The sequence below is a fragment of the Pelodiscus sinensis genome, chromosome 11, assembly GCF_052426305.1.
Source record: "Pelodiscus sinensis isolate ZL-2025 chromosome 11, ASM5242630v1, whole genome shotgun sequence".
Classification (NCBI taxonomy): Eukaryota; Metazoa; Chordata; order Testudines; family Trionychidae; genus Pelodiscus; species Pelodiscus sinensis.
The window spans coordinates 39,895,596-39,917,186 of NC_143062.1; the positions used below are offsets into that span (position 1 = coordinate 39,895,596).

General features: G+C 45.2%; 1 protein-coding gene across 1 annotated transcript in view; it reads left to right on the forward strand.

Moving 5' to 3' along the window:
- Positions 1-1,145: 1,145 nt before the first annotated feature.
- The window catches only part of CNTN3 (contactin 3), a 274,838-nt gene continuing 254,392 nt past the window's right edge, over positions 1,146-21,591 (forward strand). The window contains exon 1 of the mRNA XM_075938655.2: positions 1,146-1,975. The gene's annotated coding sequence lies outside the window, so the exon portion shown is untranslated. The remainder of the gene's footprint in view (positions 1,976-21,591) is intronic.

Below are 21,591 nucleotides of genomic sequence, written 5' to 3' on the forward strand. Positions count from 1 at the left end.
TTATAACAGACTCTATAATTTTAGCATTACTCTATAATCTCTGATCAACTGAAGCTACTTTCAATAAAACCTCCATCCCGCTCAGGCAGTGGAAATGACACACGTGAACTTTTTTTCCTCGGTTTACAGCCCAGAACGTAGTTGGATTTTTTTATCTAATCCTGGATGAGTCACGGTTTTTGTAAATATCAAGTTTTCAGTTAACTAAGGACAGTGTCGAGAGAGAACCCAACGAGGTCATCGGCTTATATTGCACCAGTAGATATTCGTTTCTTGACTCATAGACTTTAAGGTCAGAAGGGACCATTATGATCATCTAGTCTGACCCCCTGCACAGTGCAGGCCACAGAATCTCGCCCACCCCTCTTAGAATAATCCTCTCACCTATGTCTCAGATATTGAAGCCTTCCAATACTTTGAAGGCCCCAACATGCAGAGAGTCCTTCAGCTGTGATCTGTGCCCAATGCTACAGAGGAAGGCGAAAAACCTCCAGGGCCTCTGCCAATCTACCCTGGAGGAAAATTCCTTCCTGACCCCAAATATGGCGATCAGCTAAACCCTGAGCATGTGGGCAAGACTCACCAGCCAGACACCCAGAAAGTTCCCTATAGCAACTTCTTGCTTCTTTCCACTTTGCACCATATTGGCTGAGGCAAAAGGGGTTCATTACTGCCCGGTCCACTGTAACAAAGCTTCTCTCGTGGTGCTGCTTCCGGACTTGCCATTGCATTAAATCCCTACAAGCATACATCCGCTTTTACCAGCACATGCCAAGTGAACTGGGTTTGCGATCATCTCCCACACAGCGTGGCTGCTACTTGTGATCTTGCAATGAGAGCGCCTCTAGTTATTTCCCTCGCCCATCCTCTCCAAATTTGCAGCCAGGGGGCTCAAAGAAATGAACCCTCTTACTGTTTCAAAAGAGAGGTGCACTTCTTTTGAAGCATCGCTCTGTGCCGAAGGAATACATAGACTCGGCTTTTCGGTGCAGAGGCACTGGGTAAGGAACGGCCGTTCTGATGGGGATGCAGGGTGATTTGGTGCCTGGGAGGAGGGAAGGGAACAGCCCTCTGATTCGAACACTGGCAGGTCCCGGGCGCCCGTTTACACGGCTGTCCGTAGACGGAAAGGCGAGCGGCTCGGAGGCCAGCGCAGGGGTTTTCATAAAGCAAGCGGGCCCCTAGCAGGAGACGTGGCGGCGATAGCTGAGTGAGGAAACGAACGACTATTAAAAGCAACAATTTCCCTCCTCCCCCCTTCGGCCCCAGCTCCCTCTGCAGCCCCGCGCCGGGAGGGCAGACTACCCGTGTCCCCAGCCGCCGCCGCCTGCAGCGGGTGGAGGGAAACGCCCGCAGCTCAGCCCAGACTGCGACAGTAAATGAGCCAGAGCCCGAGCCGGTGGCAGGCGCGGGGACAGACTTGGTGAGGAAGTTTCCAGCCGTCTGAAGTCTCCCCTCTCCCCCCCAATCAGGCCGAAGGAGCGTCACTGCAGAGCCCCTTAAACCCCCCTTCCAGCGGGGCTGAGCTCCCCAGCGGGCCGAGTCCAGACTCAGCCCTTCTCGCGGCTGCGGAGGAAGCTGCTGCCACCCGGCAGCACTTGCAAGCTGGGCGCCTCTTCCCCCGCCCCAGCCCCTCCAAGGGCCATTAGCCAGCCCCGGCTGGCACCTGCCTTCCCCCCGCGTGGGGACCGCCCCGCGCCCGGCATGCCTCCCCGGGCAGGGCGCCACCCCCGCCCCGGCTCCAGCTGCTGCCGCTCCGGCGGGCGGGGGCTGCGAGCGCGCAGCCAGCGGCGAGCCCCGTAGCGCGGCTGGCGATCAGGGGGGTCGGGGCGGTTCCGAGGCGCCCTCGCCCCTCCCCGCCTCGGTGACTGAAGGGCGGCGCTCCGGGCTCCGGAGGCGGCGGCGGGCGCTGCAGGAGCCGCAGGATTTTACACGCCGCTGCTGGCGGGACCCGCTGGGGGGCGAAGAGCGGCAGGTAGGTGGCTCCGCGGCTGCGGCGGGGCGCGGGCTGGGGCTGCCCCCGCCCGAGGCGGACTCCAGGCGGGGTCGGGCTGCAGCCCCCTGCGGGGCTCGGAGCGCCGGGCGCCTGCCCGGGGCAGGAGGGGTCCTGGCGGGGTGCAAACTTCGGGAAACAAAAGTTGGGCGAGCTGCTCTCCGCGGCGGGCTCCCGGCCCGGGGAAGGGAGATTCCCCCGGGGCGCTCGGCTCGCCCGGGCAAGCGGCTTTCGGAGCGGCCCCGGGGAGAGTTCTCCCGGCTCTCAGCCTGCCTTACCGCGCCTGTTTGCGGCGATTCCTTCTGCAGCGCTGCCTGCTCGTCTCTAGCCTCCCGCGGAGGGCAGCGTTCCGGCTTGGCTCGCCAGGCTGCAATCCGCCCATTCCCCCCTCGTTTATTTTTCTTTTTCCTCCCTCCCCACCCAGCCATCCTCAGCAGGGTTTCCCAGTGGAAGCTCTCCCAGGCACTGTATGAAGCAGCCCTGCTTGCTTCTTTCTGTCTCCTCTTCTTTTTCCTCCTCCCCCAGCATTAATATCTTTAAAAATGTGAAGTTCCTGCGTTGCTATGGTTAAAGCAGAGCTGTCAGAAAAACACACCTTGGTGGCTCTAGGGTGTACACGGAGGTAGATGAAGTTTGTGTAACATAGGTGCAGCCTTGTGAGTGCTAAAAACAGGAGGAGGAGAAGTTTAACAATGAACAAATACTTTTAAGGATAAGAATGAGGGTAGACTATCTGGCAGTGATAATGAGTAAACGAATCGCAGCAAAATAGATTATAAAAACGTGTTAAATGGGAAACAGGTGCCCCAGACCTGTGGCTGTCATCCCCACAGAGATCAGTGTCAAACATTGACAAGAACTCTGATTTGGCTATAGATTATAATTAGTATTATTAATCAAAAGAACCAGTGATTCCTAGTCCTACCTTGTTCAGAGGGTTTATTTTTAAATGACCTTTTGACAGGGCCATGTCCCGTTTATTTTTTTAAAAAAATGCTCTGCTTTTATTTTTCCACTATGCTAAGCCAAACACATTACTAAAAATGGCTTTAAAAAAAGTGTGGTGCTGGCAATTTCATATGTTCTGCAGTCGTCATCTTTACCAGTGTGAACTTTAAAGCATACTGCTGCTTTTCTGGTTGAACTCATCTGTGTTTTCACTAAACAAATCTCTTCACTTTTATTTCTGCATGCACTACTGCGAAGAGGTTTTTCATGTTGTTTTCCTTTCTTTAGAAGTTGTGTACTTGAGGTGTTTATAAGTTATACTTCCTTTACCACCAAGCTATTCCTGTAGGGATAGAAACACAGGATAACATTTTCAAAGAGCCTGGTTGATTTAGAAGCATAACTTCTATTGTCTTTCAATGAATTTTAGGCTCTTATGTGATTTTTAGGTCAAGGTGCTATTGAAATCTTTTTCCCAATAATTCTAAAGCCACAGTCCTGCAAAGTCTTTAGCAAATGCTTAATGTTATCCACTGTTACAGCCTCATTCAAAAATAAGAGGAATAAATTATAGAAAAACTTTAAATGTTTATTTGCATTTAATGGTGCTAAAGTTTGTTTTGTTTATAAGTCGTTCTTATACATACTTTCAGTGTATTCAGTTACTAAACTTCTCTTGTATTTTTTATTGAAAGAACTGCTGTCATATGTTTTGAAGTGCAAAGCTTTGTTTTAATTCTTATCTTGAATGCGTAAAATCCACTAACAGTAGAAGGGCACCACCATGTGAGTTGCTTTACCCTACTATTGTTCTCATCAGTGGGAGATGAGTGTGTGACACTAGAGCTAGTCTAAAATTTTTAACATTCAAATGAAGCTTTTTGTAAAATACCTGTGAAATCTTCCACATGACATTTCCTTGGTTATTGACCGACTTTTAGAACAGCTAAACATTTTCAACTATTGAAATGTCAATGATATTTTTCCCCCTAGAAAATTAGAATGGATTTTTCATCCAGTTCTATGCAGAACCCTCCAGAAAATGCGTGGCACCTCTCATTAAATGCAAAACATTGTTCATTACAGTTCATTAATTTTGTACTGGATCACGCTTGAACAAAAACAAGTCCTTCTCTTCATACATACTTGCTAGTGTATTTCCATCCAATAGTTGCAGTTTTTTCTTTGAAAGACCTCCACACTCAAACATAAAGAATAATAAGACTCACCTGTGTTGCTTAAACATTTTGCCAGATATTGCACCAATTTAACAAAGCATTTTAGCGATTAGAGACAGAAGACTTTGCATGGAAAGAAAGATGCATGGGATGAATCAGAGTTGCTCTCCACTAGATACTTAGAAGCAGTTGATATAGTTTACTATCATTTTGGTGTTCTTCCTTGCAATTGTGAACTTGCTGCAATGGTGGCATGAGTAAAGGCTTTTTGAGCTTTTGGTGCCTGAAATTTAAATTGGGATTTATCTACAACAGCCCTAGTTTGAGCCAGTGGTGAAGTTCCAAATGATCTGTGTTGTGTTTTCATCACTGCTGCTCGTGAGCCAAGTCCCAAGTCAGGATTTGGCTACATGGAGCAACAGTGTGCACGGTGGGGATGTTATTTCTAAAGTGCCCTCAAATGTTGCACAGTCCTGGAACGCCTTGCCAGATATTTTGAAGTTCAACACTATAACAGGGATCAAAAAAGAACAAGATAAATTCATGGAGGTTAAGTCCATCCCTGTCTGTCAGCCAGGATGGGCAGAAATGGTGTCCCTAACCTCTGTTTGTCAGAAGCTGGGAATGAGCGACAGGAGATGGATCACTTGAGGATTACCTGTTCTGTTAATTCCGTCTGGGGCACCTGGCATTGGCCACAGTCAGAAGACAGGATACTGGGCTAGATGGACCTTTGGTCTGACCCAGTATGGCTGTTCTTATGTTCTTAATGTGTACAGATGTGTTTGTATTTGAGAGTAGAATTGGGCTTTAGATCAATTACATTGATGCTGTAATAGTTCTGCTCAAAGCTATTAGGAGATACAAATATTATAATTTGTGAATTAGTGCATTCACTGTGGGCTAAAACTAGATATGTAGGTAGAGTTCATAACCTGGGGCAAACCTAATTTTTGCCACTTACAAATTATTTAGCTTTTTGGCCAATAGTGATAAGAAAGGAAAACACTTCTTGTTTTTCGAATTTGTGTGCTCTGGTAAGTGGCAAACATTTTGTGTAATGTAGCATCTGAGTAGTGTAAAAATAAGTCTATTTTAAAAAATATGGTGTAATGATAATCCCTACCTTTCCTATTGTGCAGTTCATCAGTGTATCTCAAAGCATTTTACAGTTGTTAAATGTTATCTCTTTGAAAATTCTCCTTGAAGTCAGTGTGAATGTAAGGACTGCAGGCGTTAGCCTGAAGATTTTTACTGTATTGGATGTGCAATGTGTTGGCAGCTGCTGTTGATGGGTTAACTGGATCTCTGACCCCTCCTGGGCTCTTTGAGTGCATTCTTCTCTAGTACTGTGCCTCCAATTGTCACCTCTCCTTTGGGATGAAATCGCACGGTTTTCCCATTGTCAGACTATTCCTGAGCTGCATTCCCCTGTGGTCAACTCTGATTACTTCAGTAGGCCTGACTTGCCTTCAGTGCCTGTGCTTCTGTTCCTTCCAAGAGCAATGACAGTGGTGACTAGACAGCCTTCATGCAAAATATTACTGATTTAGAACGAACACATTGTAGAGAGAACAGATCTTAGGCACACAGATTGGCTTGTTGTTTTATCTAACTATCCCAAGACTTCTAGTTCTCTAGGTCTAGGAGTCTTCAGACACCTTCTACAGAGCTCTAGATGCATCACTGTGTTCCCCTGAACAGCTCCTGACATCTGACCTCCTTCTCCTGAGAGGGTGTTTTAATTGTGTAGTGCCCAGTCCCAGGGGACACAGCTGTTTTGCTAGTCTAGGAATCTGAAAGTATGCCTTTGCTTGTAATTGCTCCCCATCCTTTGTGTTGGGAAGTTGGGTTATTTATATTTATTTTGTATCAGGGCATTTTGCACTGCTGCAGTGTGAATAGGGACTGAAAGGTCTAGCATCACGGTTCTGTTAGCCCTCTCAGTGCAATCCCCCAAAGTGGGTTCTTTTAAAAGCTGCATTCTTTCTGAAAGAATGCAACACAGAGGGTTATATCAGTGTTACAGGTGCAGAACATGAATTTGCAGGTACAAGAAACATTAAACTCCAATCTGCACTTAAACATTTCACTATTCTAAAAAAAATTAAAAGGGAAGTGATGAGGTTACTACTATTCTTGTTGTGTACAAGGAATCTATAAGCCAATAGTGAGAGGGGAAGAGGCAGACACATTGATGCTCAAAAGTGGGTTTGGCAAGTAGGCAGAATAAGCTTCTTATTGGATATCAGAGTGGGGAAGTGAGTGGGGCTGTGGACTCATTAGGAGGTGGGGCTTGGTTTATTAGGCATTCTGGAAGGTGGGAATGCTAGTATCTGGTTTTATTTAAAGCTAGTTTGGTTGTCCTCATTTTTCCGGTGGTCCTCAGTGCTGTATTCACTAACTGGTGGTTTCTTACTCAAATACTAATAAGTGTGGAATGTGCTAATTGATATTGCAAATGGGTGACTGGAATTTAATGATTCTCAAACTGCATGAATGCATCTGATTTAAATGTGCTTAAAATTGAGAGATAGGAAACCATTTACTTAATGGTACTGTCACAGGGCACTCCATGTGCTTTATGGAAATATGCTTATGAATACGACAGCTGGAATATGCTTTATGCAAAATGCCTCATGTAAGGTTTCATTGGAAAGCTTGTAATCTGCTGAATATGATTATTCCATTTTATATGTATGTATCATTCCTATATTTGAAGTTAGAAATACACAGCATAAACCTACATTCATAACATAGTCATGCTAAGTGAGGGCCATTAATGATAGGTACTCCAGGATCTTGGTGGCCTGTTATCAAGAAATATGGTCTTATTTTTTCCTATAAACCTGGTGTTCCTACCAAGACATGTGGCCATATCACCTGATGGCATTCATCTGGAGATTTCCTCTGAAAGCAAAAAAGTTTAAACTGAACACACAAGATTCCTGCCTTTGACAATCTATATAAAGGTGTAAAACCAAACAATAGAGGCTGCTGACAGTCATCAGGACATCCTGGCTTGCCACCTAAGATGACTACTAGAAACATGTAGGTTTGAACAGGGAGAAGGATTGAGTCCAGGCTCGGAGGCTTTCTAGTCTATGAAAGAAGCTTATCAGAATAGCTGTGGGTGAGAGATTACCTGTACCAGTTTCTTAGTGCATGAAGCTTAGCTGGTGAGTTCTGTTTTGTTTTGTTTAGTAACCTCCATTGTTCTGCCTGCTATCTCTTATGACCGCTTAAATCCTATCTTTATTGAGTATAAAAGTCACTTCTGCTTGTTTCCTGGGGAGGGAGAGGGAAGTAGTAATCCTTTCTCTCAGGGAGAAGAGAGAGCTGCAGAACATGAACTTACCTTCTATAGGTCTTTAAACAGAGTAAGGACAGATTACCTGGGGTTCAGGTCCCAATGAGGCTGTGTATTTGGGTGCTGAAGCAAGTTCTTTTGGCTGAGCCTTCCCAGAGCTAATGTGATCTCAGAATCTGTATTGTACTGCATAGGGCTGTGATTCTTCCTCTGTCGGTGCTGGAGGAAGCCAGAAGGCCTGGCTCAGCAGGCCAGAATTAAGGGGCTCTCGAGGGCAGGAAAATAGCCAGTGGTATTTCAGTGCATCATGTGACAGTCAGAAAGGTGTCTCCATGACTGAGCCCATCCCTGGAACGATATAATGAAAATAACTCTTGTTGAGAGTTCTTAAGTAGTAAGATAGAACAGATCCATTTTCATTTTAAAACGTGTGGAAAATCTGTTTCTTGGGATTCTTCAAGATGTAATGTACCATTTCAAGAAATGTCTACTGAAATGAAAAAGCAGTACTGTATATGGATTTTATGGGCTGGTAGCAGAAGTGTTTTCCGTGCCACCAGCGTTGCCATCAAAACATTGCAATTTAAGTCCCTCTGCTAGACCTTCTAGCAGATCTTCAATATTAATTTCACTCGGGAACAGTCTTTGTCAAATGAGAGAGTGGGGGGGGAAAAAAAGGCAAAGCCCAACTGGTGATTAGGCCATTTAAAAGTCTGGAACTTAAATTGGATAAGATTGAAATCATCTCTTATGTTAACACCAAAGACATTATTCAGCATATTATCACATAGAATATACTTTTTTTCGTTCAGATTTACACTTGCATATCTTGTATTAGGTGTTGTAAGTGAATAAAACAAAAAGTTAAATGAATCAATTAATGTTGATACAGTACATTTTAATGAACACTAAGAAAGCTACAAACATCCATATTGGAGGTGGAGGGAAATCTAATGGCATGGATTCTGTGTACAAAAAGAAAAATGCAGAATATTGTGTCTAAACCAGAGGTTCTCAAACTATGGTCTGCAAGCTCCATTCATGTGATCTGTGGATAGTTCCCTCGATGGTTCCAACTTTGGAAGGTTTTCTGTCTGAAAATGAACTGGTTCTTGGGGGAGAAAAAATTAAAAAATGACTTTGAAGAACATCTCATTGCTCCTAAGCAACAGTTTGAAGATTACTTTCCAGTAGAAGCTGAACCAAGCAACTGGATATGTAATCCTTTCGGTATTCAAATCAGCAAGCTGCCCTTTGGTTTGTCCAATTAGGCACAAGAGTGCTTGTTGAAGCTTTCTTGCAGCTAAATATTACAATTAGAATTTGAAAGAAGTTCCCTAATTGAGCTTTGGATGAAAAGAACTGGAAAGTACACAGAATTTACAGGCAAAGCAGTGTGTTTTCTAATAACACTTGCTACTAAGTACCTATGTGAGGCAGGATTTTCGTCACTTAGCACTCTTAAGTCAAAATACAGAAGCAGGCTGAATGCTGAATCTGACTTAAAACTTATGCACATTACACCTGATTTCCCTGATCTTTACTCAGAAAAACAGACACATCCATTTGCATTAGAAAGGTGAGACTACTGATATTAAAATGTTAGGGTTTTTTTGTTCTACAAATAAAAACACACTTCTCCTTAAGGTTTTCTTAAAATGTAAAGTGCTTTGGATAAAGTTGCTATAATAGTTAGCTTCCAGTATGAACAACACTGGAAAGATCATTAAGTGGTCGACCAAGACCCACAGCAATTTTCAAGAGGTCTATGAAAAGAAAAGTGATAGAGATGCAGCCATGTTAGTCTTGTGTAGCTGAAACAAAATACAGGACTATGTAGCACTTTAAAGACTAACAAGATGGTTTATTAGGTGATGAGCTTTCGTGGGCCAGACCCACTTCCTCAGATCAATATGTGGAAGAAAATAGTCACAACCATATATACCAAAGTGATACAATCAAAAAAATGAACGCATGTGAAATTGACAAATTTTAGAACAGAGTGGGGGTGAGGAGGGAAGGTAAGTTTCTGTGAGGTAATGACATTAGGGGTGACAATTGGGGAACCTGTCTTTGTGAGGTAATGACATAGGGGTGATACAAAGACAGGTTCTCCAATTGTCACCCCTAATGTCATTACCTCACAGAAACTTACCTTCCCCCCTTCACCCCCACTCTGTTCTAAAATTTGAGCCATCTCTGGGGGTTCCGGAATTGCACTGGATGCTCCCCTCCCCCAGGTCTCTGGCTTGCTGGAAACTTTTGGGGGGGGAGGAGTCCCCAGAGGGAATCGGGGGGGGGGAGCAGTATAAAGGCTGGGGATAGCAAGTGATGGAGAGGAGGAGAATAGAGAGGGCGGGGCTTCAAGGAAGGAGTACGGTCTTGGGGGAAGGATGTTCTGACATTTAAAAAGTGGTCTTGGGTGTAAAAAGGTTACAGATCACTCGTCTAGACAATACTTCCTCCTGTTCTGAGTGCAGGGGATGGTTGAGATGACCTCTTTCAGTTCTGTGATGTTTATGATTAACACAATGGTTTTGGAAGGACTTGACAGATTAAAGACTGACAAGTTCCATAGTGAATGTGAAAGTCACTCAGTTGATCTAATTAATGACAGTGGACTGGAAACGCAAGGACAATTTTTTTTTTTTAAATAGCAATTCAGAGGATTGTTATAGCCTTTCTGTTAATTACCCAAAACGACTGATCCAAATAAGAAGCTCATAGGTTGAGGTTAGAACAGAGTAAAAAAAATATGGTTTGTTTTTTTTAACATTCAGAAATAAAAGATGCAGATTTCTAAAAAATCTAAATCTGAACAAAATTGAAGTACTATTTAATATTTTAAGCAATTTACTGTGTCTTTTTTTTTAAATGATGTCCTAGTTTAAAGGAATGCAGGTTACATACAAATAAAATATATTCCTATCAACAACGCATAAGGGTGTACTACTCTTTAAATATGTTTAAAAATAAATTACTGACTGATTAACATAGTTGTTTTAGTGAGTTGTATCCACTTTAGTAGTTATGATTCTGACTTTTTTAAAGTTTAGAATAAGCCAGTGAATGTTCTGAACTATAATCTGAATTTTCAAGAAGAATTAATCTTATGCACAACAGGATAATGGTGGTTGAAGATGCATTCCATAATCCCACTGAATTAAATGGATGTGAGTGGCAAGAAATGATTTTCAGCCTGGAGGCTGAGTTCCCAGAGTCTGGTATCTTCATGCTTCAATCAGTGGAATAACTTGCCTTGTGAATCCTATAAATTAGTACATTGCAACATGGGATGCAAAAGATCCAGGAGTGAGTGTTTCAGAAAAAAAAAAGGATGCATCTAGAACTGAACAAAGTATGTGTGGTCTTTACCTCTCCTTCTGGTGGAAAACTTCAATTTTATGGTCAAAGAGGGGACAAAAACAGTTTGGAACTAATGCCCCATGCTCAGTGTTCCGTCTAACAATTTATGTGCGTGTCTGTAATAAATTTTGTTTTGTGCACCAATATGAAGGTCATGTGTGACACACAAGAGCCATACTGGTGCACATTACAAAACTCTGCACACGGACATGATGTTGAAAGGTTAAGAGCGCGGGAAGAGGCTCAGGGCTGGGGCAGAGGTTGGAGTGTGGAGTGATGAGGGCTCTGCAGTGGGGCCAGAGATGCAGGGTTTAGCGTGCAAGAGGGGGCTCAGGGTTGGAGTGGGACAAAGTGCTCCAGATGGAGGTATGAGCTTTAGAGTGGGGGTGGAGATGAGGAGTTTGGGGTGGGGATGAGGAGTTTGGAAGGGATGCAGGATGCACAAGGAAGAGAAGACTATTTCAGGCCTCTTTCACCACAGAACCTCGGGGTTAAGTGAGAAGCAACTCTTCATGGGTATGTCTAGACTATGTGCCTCTGCCGACATAGTCAATGAAGCGGTGATTTAAATATCTCCCGCTTCATTAGATTAAAAATGGCCATCGCGTTGTGCCGGCTCAGCTGTTTGTTGGCACAAAGTGGCAGTCAAGATGGGGATCAGTCAACAAGGAAAGCCTTTGCTGACCGATCCTGTAAACCTCATGTAAGCCTGCCAGATATGAGCAGCCAGACAGCAGGGCAATAAGAAGAGCACATTGAGATGCACTACATTTCTGGGAAGCTTTGAAAACCAGCTTCATGAATGACAAGTCATTGATATGACAGTTGTGTGGTGTTCCTCATGAAGCTCCCCCTTTTTTTGCATGTTCTGCCTTGTAAACCGTCCCCCTCATAGAGTGCACAGTGAATAAAGATGTTCTTGTTCTCAATATGTGTATTTTTATTGTGCTAACAAACACTGAACATGGATAGCAATGAATACTAAATATGGCTCTGATCTAAAGGCCTGATAACACTCCAGGGTGGGGAGGAAGGGAGAGGGGCAAGGACACTTAGCTTATGACAGCTGTGGGAATGACAGCCTTCTGCTCCATGAACCATCCCTTGGAGTTGACTAAAAGGGTTTCCTGAGCTCCCTCCTCTCTTCTCTTCCCCCACATTGTAGCACATTTGGGAGAGGAGGATATGGAACTTGGTGAGGAGGGCAGGAGGCTCGTTGTCAGAGGGAACATTGTGCACTACCCAATCTTTTTCATCCATGTGCAGAATAAATTTTTCTATGTGCACTGAGGCATGTGCAGATTTGCACCACCATTAGAAACATAAAACCTAGCCGTGGAAGCTCTGCTTACCAGTGAGGCAGCATTTGAATATCTTTTGAGCGGCTGCCCAAGCGCTCAGCTTACAGGGAACATTGGTACTGCGGGATTGTTCTTTAGCTGCCTTACCTGCAACTCAGCCGTATGCCTCAACATATTGTTGACTTCCCCATAAGCTGCAAGATCACCTGCATTATGCTCTGTTCCCTGCATGCTTTTCTGTCTTGTTCCTTGCACACGCTCTCTGACGGTGTATGCCTCCATGTATTGAGTTATGTCCTGTTCGTGTGGGAGAATCACATTAGCTTGCGAAACGTATCTTTTCCTGTCTTTTTTTTTTTTTTTTTTTTTTTTTTCCACCTTCTGATCTGTGATGGCCTTTGTGCTGGAGTGGAGGAAGGTCCCACAACAAGGTTGCAGCTGCAAGTTAAAAAACCCACAAGGGTAGCGTTACAGAAGCTACAGTGTTGAAAAGAGGTTAACTCTTGCAAAGAATGAAGCCCTTTGCAGCAGAAAACACGCGAGAGGTAGAAGGTCATATTTTGTCTTTTTAAAATGACTGTGTACACGTCTGATAAAACACATGGTAGAGCTCTGGGCAGCAGATTTCGGTTTTCAGGCTGGCATGGTAAGCAAATGGGTAAGAGGGGTTTTCTGCTGCCACTTTTAATATACTTGGGAAAGGGTTGCTGCAAACTATAGCACCGTCTTCTCCCCCATATACCACAGTAACCTAGATGCTGCTAACAGCTAATGGGTTTGCCTTTGAAAAGGAGGGACACCGGTTTGGGGTGGACAGAGACAAGATTTGCACAGGATGGCACCATGCCCCTCCTGAACATGATGGCTGTCATCTGAGATGATCTCTTCCACAACTGCACACAGGGCACACATGAGGTCATTTTTTTGGTGGGTATCTGCAAACAGTGGCAGATTACTTCGGGGCTGTCCCTTACAAATCTTCCCCCATTTCACCCAGATAACAAAGAGTGATATCGGACTCCTGAGGGTAACAGCGCAGGAAAGGGAGAGATTGCTGCAGGAGTCTGTGCATTGCAACGATGGCAGATCACTTAAGATGGGTGTGGTGTAGGAAAGTGTCCTACTGGGGAGGATGGAGTAAGGCAGCCCTGCCCCAGAAACCTTCTGCAAAGGGTTGCAGAATACCTCCTGGAGAGCTTCGCAAACCTGTACGTGGAGGATTCCCAGTCTATCCCCAAGTGTGTTGTCAGGCTTTTCTGGGGAGCATTTTTTGTACAGCTGGATTGGCTGCTGCTGTGTCTCAATTCAGCTCAGATTAAACACAGCTGCATTTAACCCACCTCATGTGATGATAAATGTGCACTCACCAGCGGTGTCTTCCCAGCCATCATGGTCTGGTGACAATAGGTCCTGGGAAGGGATTGCTCCAGAGTTAGGAAAAAGTGCTGGCTATAGGAGAGTATGGATCCTCCTCTTGCCTGCTGCTCACTTCCCCGCCGCCGCCTCCTCCCGAGGCCAGGAAGTTGGCTTAAATAGCCATAAATAACAATGGAGTGAGCTTACATTAAGCCAAGCTTGACACCCATCTTCACAGTGGAAGGCCGATAAAAGCAAATGCTCCTGTCGGCTTTCCTTACTCCTCGTGACTGTGAGGAGCATTGGTGTCAGTCGGAGCCGCTCAGCATTCGATTTAGCGGGTCTTAAATAGGCCTGCTAAATCAAATGCCAGAAGATGGATCTCTGGTGTGTAAGTATAGATGTGGCTTGAGATCCACAGACTCAGTGGTGGCATGCTCCCTAGAATCCCATGTAGCTGCTCATAGAAGTGGCATATATGTGGCACAGAGTGACTCCCTTGTCTCGCTTTTCTTCTGGCATGCTTGTCTGAGCTCATTGGTTTTCTTGCAGCACTGTTGTGGTTTTTTGGGGGTAGCGTTTCTCCTTCTTGCCCTGTGTGGATTTTTTTTTTCTGCATACGTGTCAGTGTTTCTTCTGCTGGTTTGGAGCTTTGCCTTCTCGGAGTCTTCTCCCCACCCAACAGTCAGATCCAGTGTCTCCTGCATACAGGAGCACATTTGTGAAGGATACGTATGGTCAGCTGTGCTGATGAGCTCTCGATGGGGATCAAACAGGAAATTCAATAGTTCCTGAGGCCTTCCCTGTGGAGCAGAACATGATGTGCGGAGTGGTCACGTTGTAGAATTCTGAAACCTCTCCTGGAGGTTGCACAGTGATGCATCTTCACTACCCCAGATTTGACCCAGAAGGGTCCACTGTGGCTCTCGTGGTGGTGAAGTACACCAGTCACTTTTAAAAAGCCCTTCAGATCAATGGAAGGAGCTTGGTAATGTTGACCCCTATATTAGCAACTTGACCTACTGTGGCTTATTTCAATCTAACATTGTAATGTAGACCGGCCCTTAGCGGCTATTCATTTGTCTCTAGTGTTACTGTATTTGCCCTAATGTGTTGGAACTTGTATGTAACCTTTTAGTGTGATCTGTATTTTTCACACCTGGATTCTATGTTGCGCTCTAACTTCCAGAACATTTCTGTAGAAAGTTGAGCAAGATTCTTCTGTTTCTTTTAGGTATTAACAAGAATGTAATGAGGCTCGACTGATAAAATTCAAAATTTTTAGAGTTTGGTAGATGATCCAAAATTTAAGAAGGATTTACAACAGGCATGTCAAACTCTAAGTCTACTGAGGGCCGCACAAATGAAAACTGATAGCTTTCAGGGCCACTGGACACCTGGCAATCCTAGGGCCACCAAAGAAAATGTACTTTGTGTGAAAGTCATAGTTATTTATTATTCTAGATTGTTTTAGATATACTATATAATATTACAATAATTTTTAATCTAATATATAAAGGAGAATGTTTGTAAGTTTGTGCGCTAATAGCTTGGACACTATAAGAGCTACCGCAAACAAACTTTGCATGGGATAACCTTTCCTCCAGGAGAAGGTGTTAAGGTACTTTTGGACCTGATCGGGCTCAAGCTGTAAAAATAAAAAAGTAACCTGCTGCAAAGTGCTGCAGGGGCTGCCCCGCCCACCCTAGGTCCTGTGCCCACCGCCTGCAGCCTCCAACGCCATCTGGGATTCGCCCCCTCCTGCCTGCGAGGTTACATAAGCGACCCTCTTACTCCCTCCCCCCCCCCCCGTACCAGCACGCAGTGCCCCGACCCTAATGCACACAATGGCTCGGGCACCCGCCCTGCCCCCCCGTGGCACCTGCAGCCCTGGGCACAAGCTTGGGCATCCCTCCCGTGTGTAGACTCCCCTCCACCTGGGGCCTCACCCCTCCTCCCTGGGGATGACGCGGACCTATATTTTAATCCCTATAGAAATCAGTGCAACTTTTCTACCATTCAGAAAAAGATAATGGATTACTGTTTTTCTACATTTTGTTCCTCCCAGTTCCCAAGCAACACTGGGTAACTCCAGCTAGTTTAAATATAAATTTAAGGTACTTTTAAATATTGTATATGATACATAACTTGTTTTGTGGAAATAAAAACAAGTATAGACCATGGTTAATCAAATAGGACAGGCTTCTGTGAAAATTTCAGGTACTTTGTAAGTTTGAGATTTTGCATAAAGATATAATTATTCATGCAATTGCAAAAAATTGACATTTATTGATATAAAATTAATATATATTTAGTGATTTTTTTAAAATTTGGGAATAAATAAATAAAAAACAAAATATTAACAAAATAACCCCTTCCTCTCCCCCAGAGCCAGGTACTCCCATACCCCCGTTCTAACACAATTCCCTTCCACTCCCTCAGAGCTAGCCTCCCCTCCCCCCAAACTAATGCTTTCCTCTCTCCCAGGGCCAGGCTCTCCCCCCCCACCCACCCAACCTAATACCTGGGTCCCAGAGTCAACGTTGCTGCCTGAGGCGCTGGGGTGGCGTGAGCACAGCAGCCAGCTGTGAGCGCCTGCTGGAGAGCCCAACACAGAGCGCCCAGCTGGTCGTGAGCCCATGTGCAGAGCAGCCCGGCTGGCCATGAGCAGTTGCTGCAGCACAGAGCAGCCCACCTGGCTATAAGCAGGCACTCAGCCATGTGCTCCAAGCGGCCAGCGGGCCGCACTTCGTTTTTTATAAAAATGTTCTGGCGGGTTGCAAAAAATTTTGATTAGGCCGCAAGTGGCCCTCCAAAGCCAGTTTGATACGCCCAATTTACAAGATTACTTACTGAAGTAGTGCAGGAATTTTTATGATGTCAAAAATCCACGTTTCCAACAGCGGGAACCATTATAAGTTTCCGAGTAAATAATGCAGTGTGCATTTATTCATAATTCCACTGTAGCCAGTGTGTTAACCATGACCTTAAAAAACTCAGTACCAATCAGTTTACATGTGTAGGTTTGTAGCAGATTTTAGAGTCCCATGGTTAGTTTAAAGTTTGATCCTTCTACTCCCGTGTAGTGTTTTTTGGCAGCTTCCATATCTGTTTGTTGCTGTATGCCAATATGTGATGTTGTATTTCTATATTAAACCAGGGGTGGTTGAACTTCCGTCGTACAATTGGCTTTGTATCTTTGGCTGTTCCATTCACATGACAGCTGATTCCATAGGGTACAAGTGTGGCAATTTGCCTCAATGAAGAGGATGAAGACCCTTTGTCATTAACTTTACGTTTTCCTGCTTGGCTCTTCAAATGCCTTTTGAAAAGATATAAAAACTATCCATTGAAGTGAAATAGTGAGGTATTCAGAGCCGCACCAGTAAGCTAAGCCCCAAGAAGTTTGACAGCCTGGCATAACACACAATATTTACGGAGTAACTGGACTTCTTCCCTTTGTAGTCTTCCAAAACCCTTGTACCTTTTCCCTTGGCCTCTGGCAAGATATTTTCCTCAGGTTGGGATTCACTGAGAGGTGTCTTGGACTTTGCACTGGCCATTTGATGCCAATGTGTGGCCATAAGTTGGTGCCAAATTGCTAACCACAAATAACACTAAAAGTAGAAGTGAACTCTGATTCTGTGATCTACTGTGAATTTTTAAGTTCTTTACTGCAAAGTCACCTCAGCTTTCTTAATAAGGAATGCTGATTCCGTGGGATCCTATCCAAGATGAGGGATGTAAAATCCCATTTAATTGGCTAACTGGTTAAACATACTGTTTGACCAGTTAACTGATTAAGGGGGATAAATGGGGATGGCATTTCCAGCCCTGCTGAAACAGCTCCCTTGCCTGCTGCTGGGCTGGAATACCTCCCACCGCCATCTGCAGACAGGGGCTGCTTTAGCCTGGCCAGCCAGGTCAGCCCCTGCTTGTGGCAGGTCAGGTTGCTTTGGTGTCCCAGTTGGAGTAGTGGCCCCTGCCTGTGGAGTGCCCGAGCTCACCGTGGACAAAGCCTGTGGTGAGACAGGGTGCCTCACAGGTAGGGACTGCTCTGGTGTCCCAGCTGGAGCAGCCTCTGTTTGTGGTAGACAGGGCTGGAGTAGACCCCTGCCCATAACAGGCTGAGAGCTGCTCCAGCCCCCACCTACCTACTTAAACCTTCACATCCCTATCCAAGATTGCACTCTAAATATGTTGTATGGTAATTCACCACAAATATCATTAGAGAGACCTGGTCTTGACATTTTTTTTAATCCGTAAACATTGGCGATGATTTTTACAGTACACACACACACAATGCAGGGTCGAACAATACAGGTATGCAGGGGCAAGATTAGAAAGGCAAAGGCACAAAATGAGCTGTTCCAAGGAGGATTGCTAAGCAGATTTGGGGTTCACCTTTCGAGGAAGGGGAAGACCATATTTGGATGCAGACTAGCTAACGTAGTGAGGGGGACTTTGAACTAGATTTGACGGGGCAGATGCCTATACACAAATACAAGAAGTATGAGTAATAAGCAGGAAGAACTGGAAGTGCTAATAAATATAACTATGACATTGGTAGTATCCCAGGGTATGTCTACACTACCACTCTAGTTCGAACTAGAGTGGTAATGTAGGCAACCGGAGTTGCAAATGAAGCCCAGGAGGGGAAAGAGAGGAGATGTTGCCTTATATATTAAAAATGTACATGCTTGGACTGAGGTGGAGATGGATGTAGGAACCAGACCTGTTGAGAGTCTCTGTGTTAGGTTTAAAAGGGTAAAAAACAAGGGTGATGCCATGCTAGGGGTCTACTACAGGCCACCTACCCAGGCGGAAGAGGTGAATGAGGCTTTTTTTAAACAACTAACAAAATCATCCAAAGCGCAGGATTTGGTTGTTATAGGGGACTTCAACTATCCAGGCATCTGTTGGGGAACTAACACAGCGGGGCACAGACTGTACAATAAGTTCTTAGACTGCATTGGAGACAACTTTTTATTTCAGAAGGTTGAAAAAGTTACTAGGGAGGAAGCTATTCTAGATTTGATCTGAACAAATAGGGAGGAGCTGGTTGAGAATTTGGAAGTGGAAGGCTGCTTGGGTGAAAGTGATCATGACATCATAGAGTTCACAATGCTAAGGAAGGGTAGAAGGGAGAAAAGCAAAATAGAGACAATGGATTTCAGGAAGGCAGATTTTGGTGAGCTCAGAGAGCTGGTACGTAAGGTCCCATGGGAAGCAAGACTAAGGGGAAAAGCAACTGAAGAAAGCTGGCAGTTTTTCAAAGGGACAGTATTAAAGTCACAAAAGTAAGCTATTCTGCTCCGTAGGAAAGATAGAAAGTATGGCAAAAGACCACCTTGGCTTAACCAGGTGATCTTGCATGATCTAAAAATAAAAAGGAGTCTCATAAAACATGGAAACTAGGTCAAATTACAAAGGATGAATATAAGTGAATAATACAGGTATGCAGGGGCAACATTAGAGAGGCAAAGACACAGATGAGCTCACACTAGCTACAGACATAAAGGGCAACAAAAAGACTTTCTATAAATATATTAGAAGCAAGAGCAAGACCAAGGATAGAATATGCCCATTGCTAAATGAGGAGGGAGAAACAGTAACCGTAAACTTGGAAATGGCAGGAGTCCCTAATGACTTGTTCGTTTCAGTCTTCACCGAGAAGTCTGTTGATGAAGGAATGCCTAATATAATGAATACTAATGTGAAAGGGGTAGGTTTAGAAGATAAAATTAAAAAAGAACAAGTTAAAAATCACTTAGAATAGTTAGATGTCTGCAAGTCACCAGAGCCTGTTGAAATGCATCCTAGAATACTCAAGAAGATAGAGGACACATCTGAGCCTTTAGCTTTCATCTTTTAAAAATCATGGAAGATGTGAGATTCCAGAAGACTGGAAAAAGACAAATATAGTGCCCATCTATAAAAAGAGAAATAAGAACAGCCCAGGAAACTACAGACCAGTCAGTTTAACTTCTGTGCCAGGAAAGATAATGGAGCAAGTAATTAAGGAGTTTGTCTGCAAACACCTGGAAGATAATTGGATGATAGGTAACAGCCAGCATGGATTTGTAAAGAACAGCTCATGTCAAACTAATCTGATAGCTTACTTTGATAGGATAATGAGTCTTGTGGATAAGGAAGAAGCCGTGGACATGGTATACCTAGACTTTAGTAAGGCATTTGATACGGTCTTGTATGATCTTATCAATAAATTAGGCAAATTCAACTTAGATGGGGCTACTATAAGGTTGGTGTATAACTGGCTGGATAACCATTATTAGGGTTTGTCTACACTACAGCGCTAATTCGAACTAAGCTAATTCGAACTAACGGATCCAGACTAAAAAACTAGCGTTTTGCTAATTCGAACTAGCATGTCCACATTAAGTGGACCCTGAACCGGGGTTAAGGATGGCCGGAAAGCAGTGCCGGCAGGGCATCAAATGAGGACTTAGAGCGTGGAGCTGCTGCCTCAGGCTAGCCGAGGGCTGTGCTTAAAGGGTCCCAACCCCCACCCCGGACAGACAGTTCTCAGGGGTTCCCGGCTTGCAAAGCAGTCCTGGCTTGGAGTGCCCTGAGTGCCCACACTGGGCACATCACAGCACTCGGCCATCAGACCGGCTGCACTTGCCGCAGGCTGCCATGTGGGGAGAGGGGGCAATTGGGGGCTGCAGGAGAGCTTCCACCCCCAGAAGCCCGCAGAGCCACCCCAGTCCTCCCCATCGGGGGCTCGTGCCCCATTCCTCCCTCACCTCCTTCCACTTACCCTTCCCTAGCCCCCCTTCCTGATGTACAAAATAAAGAAAACGTGTGCTCAAAAATAGAATCTCTCTTTATTGAACAAAACTGGGGGAGACTGGGAAAAGGAGGTGGGAGAGGGGAAGAGAGAGGGTGGGAGAGGGGAGGGCAACTAAAATGATCAGAGGTTTGGAACAGGTCCCATATGAAGAGAGGCTAAAGAGACTGGGAATTTTCAGTTTAGAAAAGAGGAGACTGAAGGGGGATAGGATAGAGGTCTATAAAAGCATGAGTGGGGTGGAGAGGGTGCATCAAGAAAAGTTCTTCATTAGTTCCCATAATAGAAGGACTAGAGGACACCAAAGGAAAGGAATGGGTAGCAGGCTTCAAACTAGTAACAGAAAGTTGTTCTTCACAAAGCAAAGAGTCAACCTGTGGAACTCCTTGCTGCAGGAGGCTGTGACGGCTAGAACTAGAACAGAGTTTAAAGAGAAGAGAGATAAAGTGATGGGTCCATGGAGTGGTATTAGCCAGGGAGTAGGAGTGGTGTCCCTGCCCGAAGTTTGTGGAAGGCTGGAGAGGGATGGCACGAGACAAATGGCTTGGTCACTGTCTTTGGTCCATCCCCTCCAGGGTCCCTAGGGTTGGCCGCTGTTGGCAGACAGGCTACTGGGCTAGATGGACCTTTGGTCTGACCCAGTACGGCCATTGTAAGCTCAGGGCTCAGGGTAGGGGGTCTCAGTGGACCACTTTGATTTTCATGCACACCTGCTCCTGGGTGGCCAGACTGGCAGCTCTCCTGCCCTAGACGGCCGCTTTCCTGTGCCTAGTGCAGAGGTCATGGACGACGTCCATGATGTCCGCACTAGACCAGGCGGGTGCCCACCTCTTGCGTTCCTGGGCAAGCTCCCAGGAGCCGCCAGCCTGGTCCCGGGAAGAGGGGGAGGGCTGGGGGGCATCGGGTGGCTGGCTCGAGCCGTGCCAGGTGCAGGGTCTGCTGGCTGGGTGCTGGCAGGCTTGCACCTGGCACAGGCACCGTAGCCAGCCCGTGCCCCTTTAAGGGGTCCGGGGCTGGGAGGGGGGCAATAGAGTTTCCCTGGTGTTGGCCAGAGTGGCCACCAGGGAAAGCTGGGGAGGGCTAGCCTCCCACTAGTTCGAATTAAGGGGCTACTCAGCCCTTAATTCGAACTAGTAAGTTCGAACTAGGCTTAGTCCTCGTAGAATGAGGTTTTCCTAGTTTGAACTAAGTGCTCCGCTAGTTCGAATTAAGTTCGAACTAGCGGAGCGCTAGTGTAACGCCTATCAAAGTTAATTCAAACTAACGTCCATTAGTTCGAATTAACTTTGTAGTGTAGACATACCCTCAGAGAGTAGTTATTAATGGTT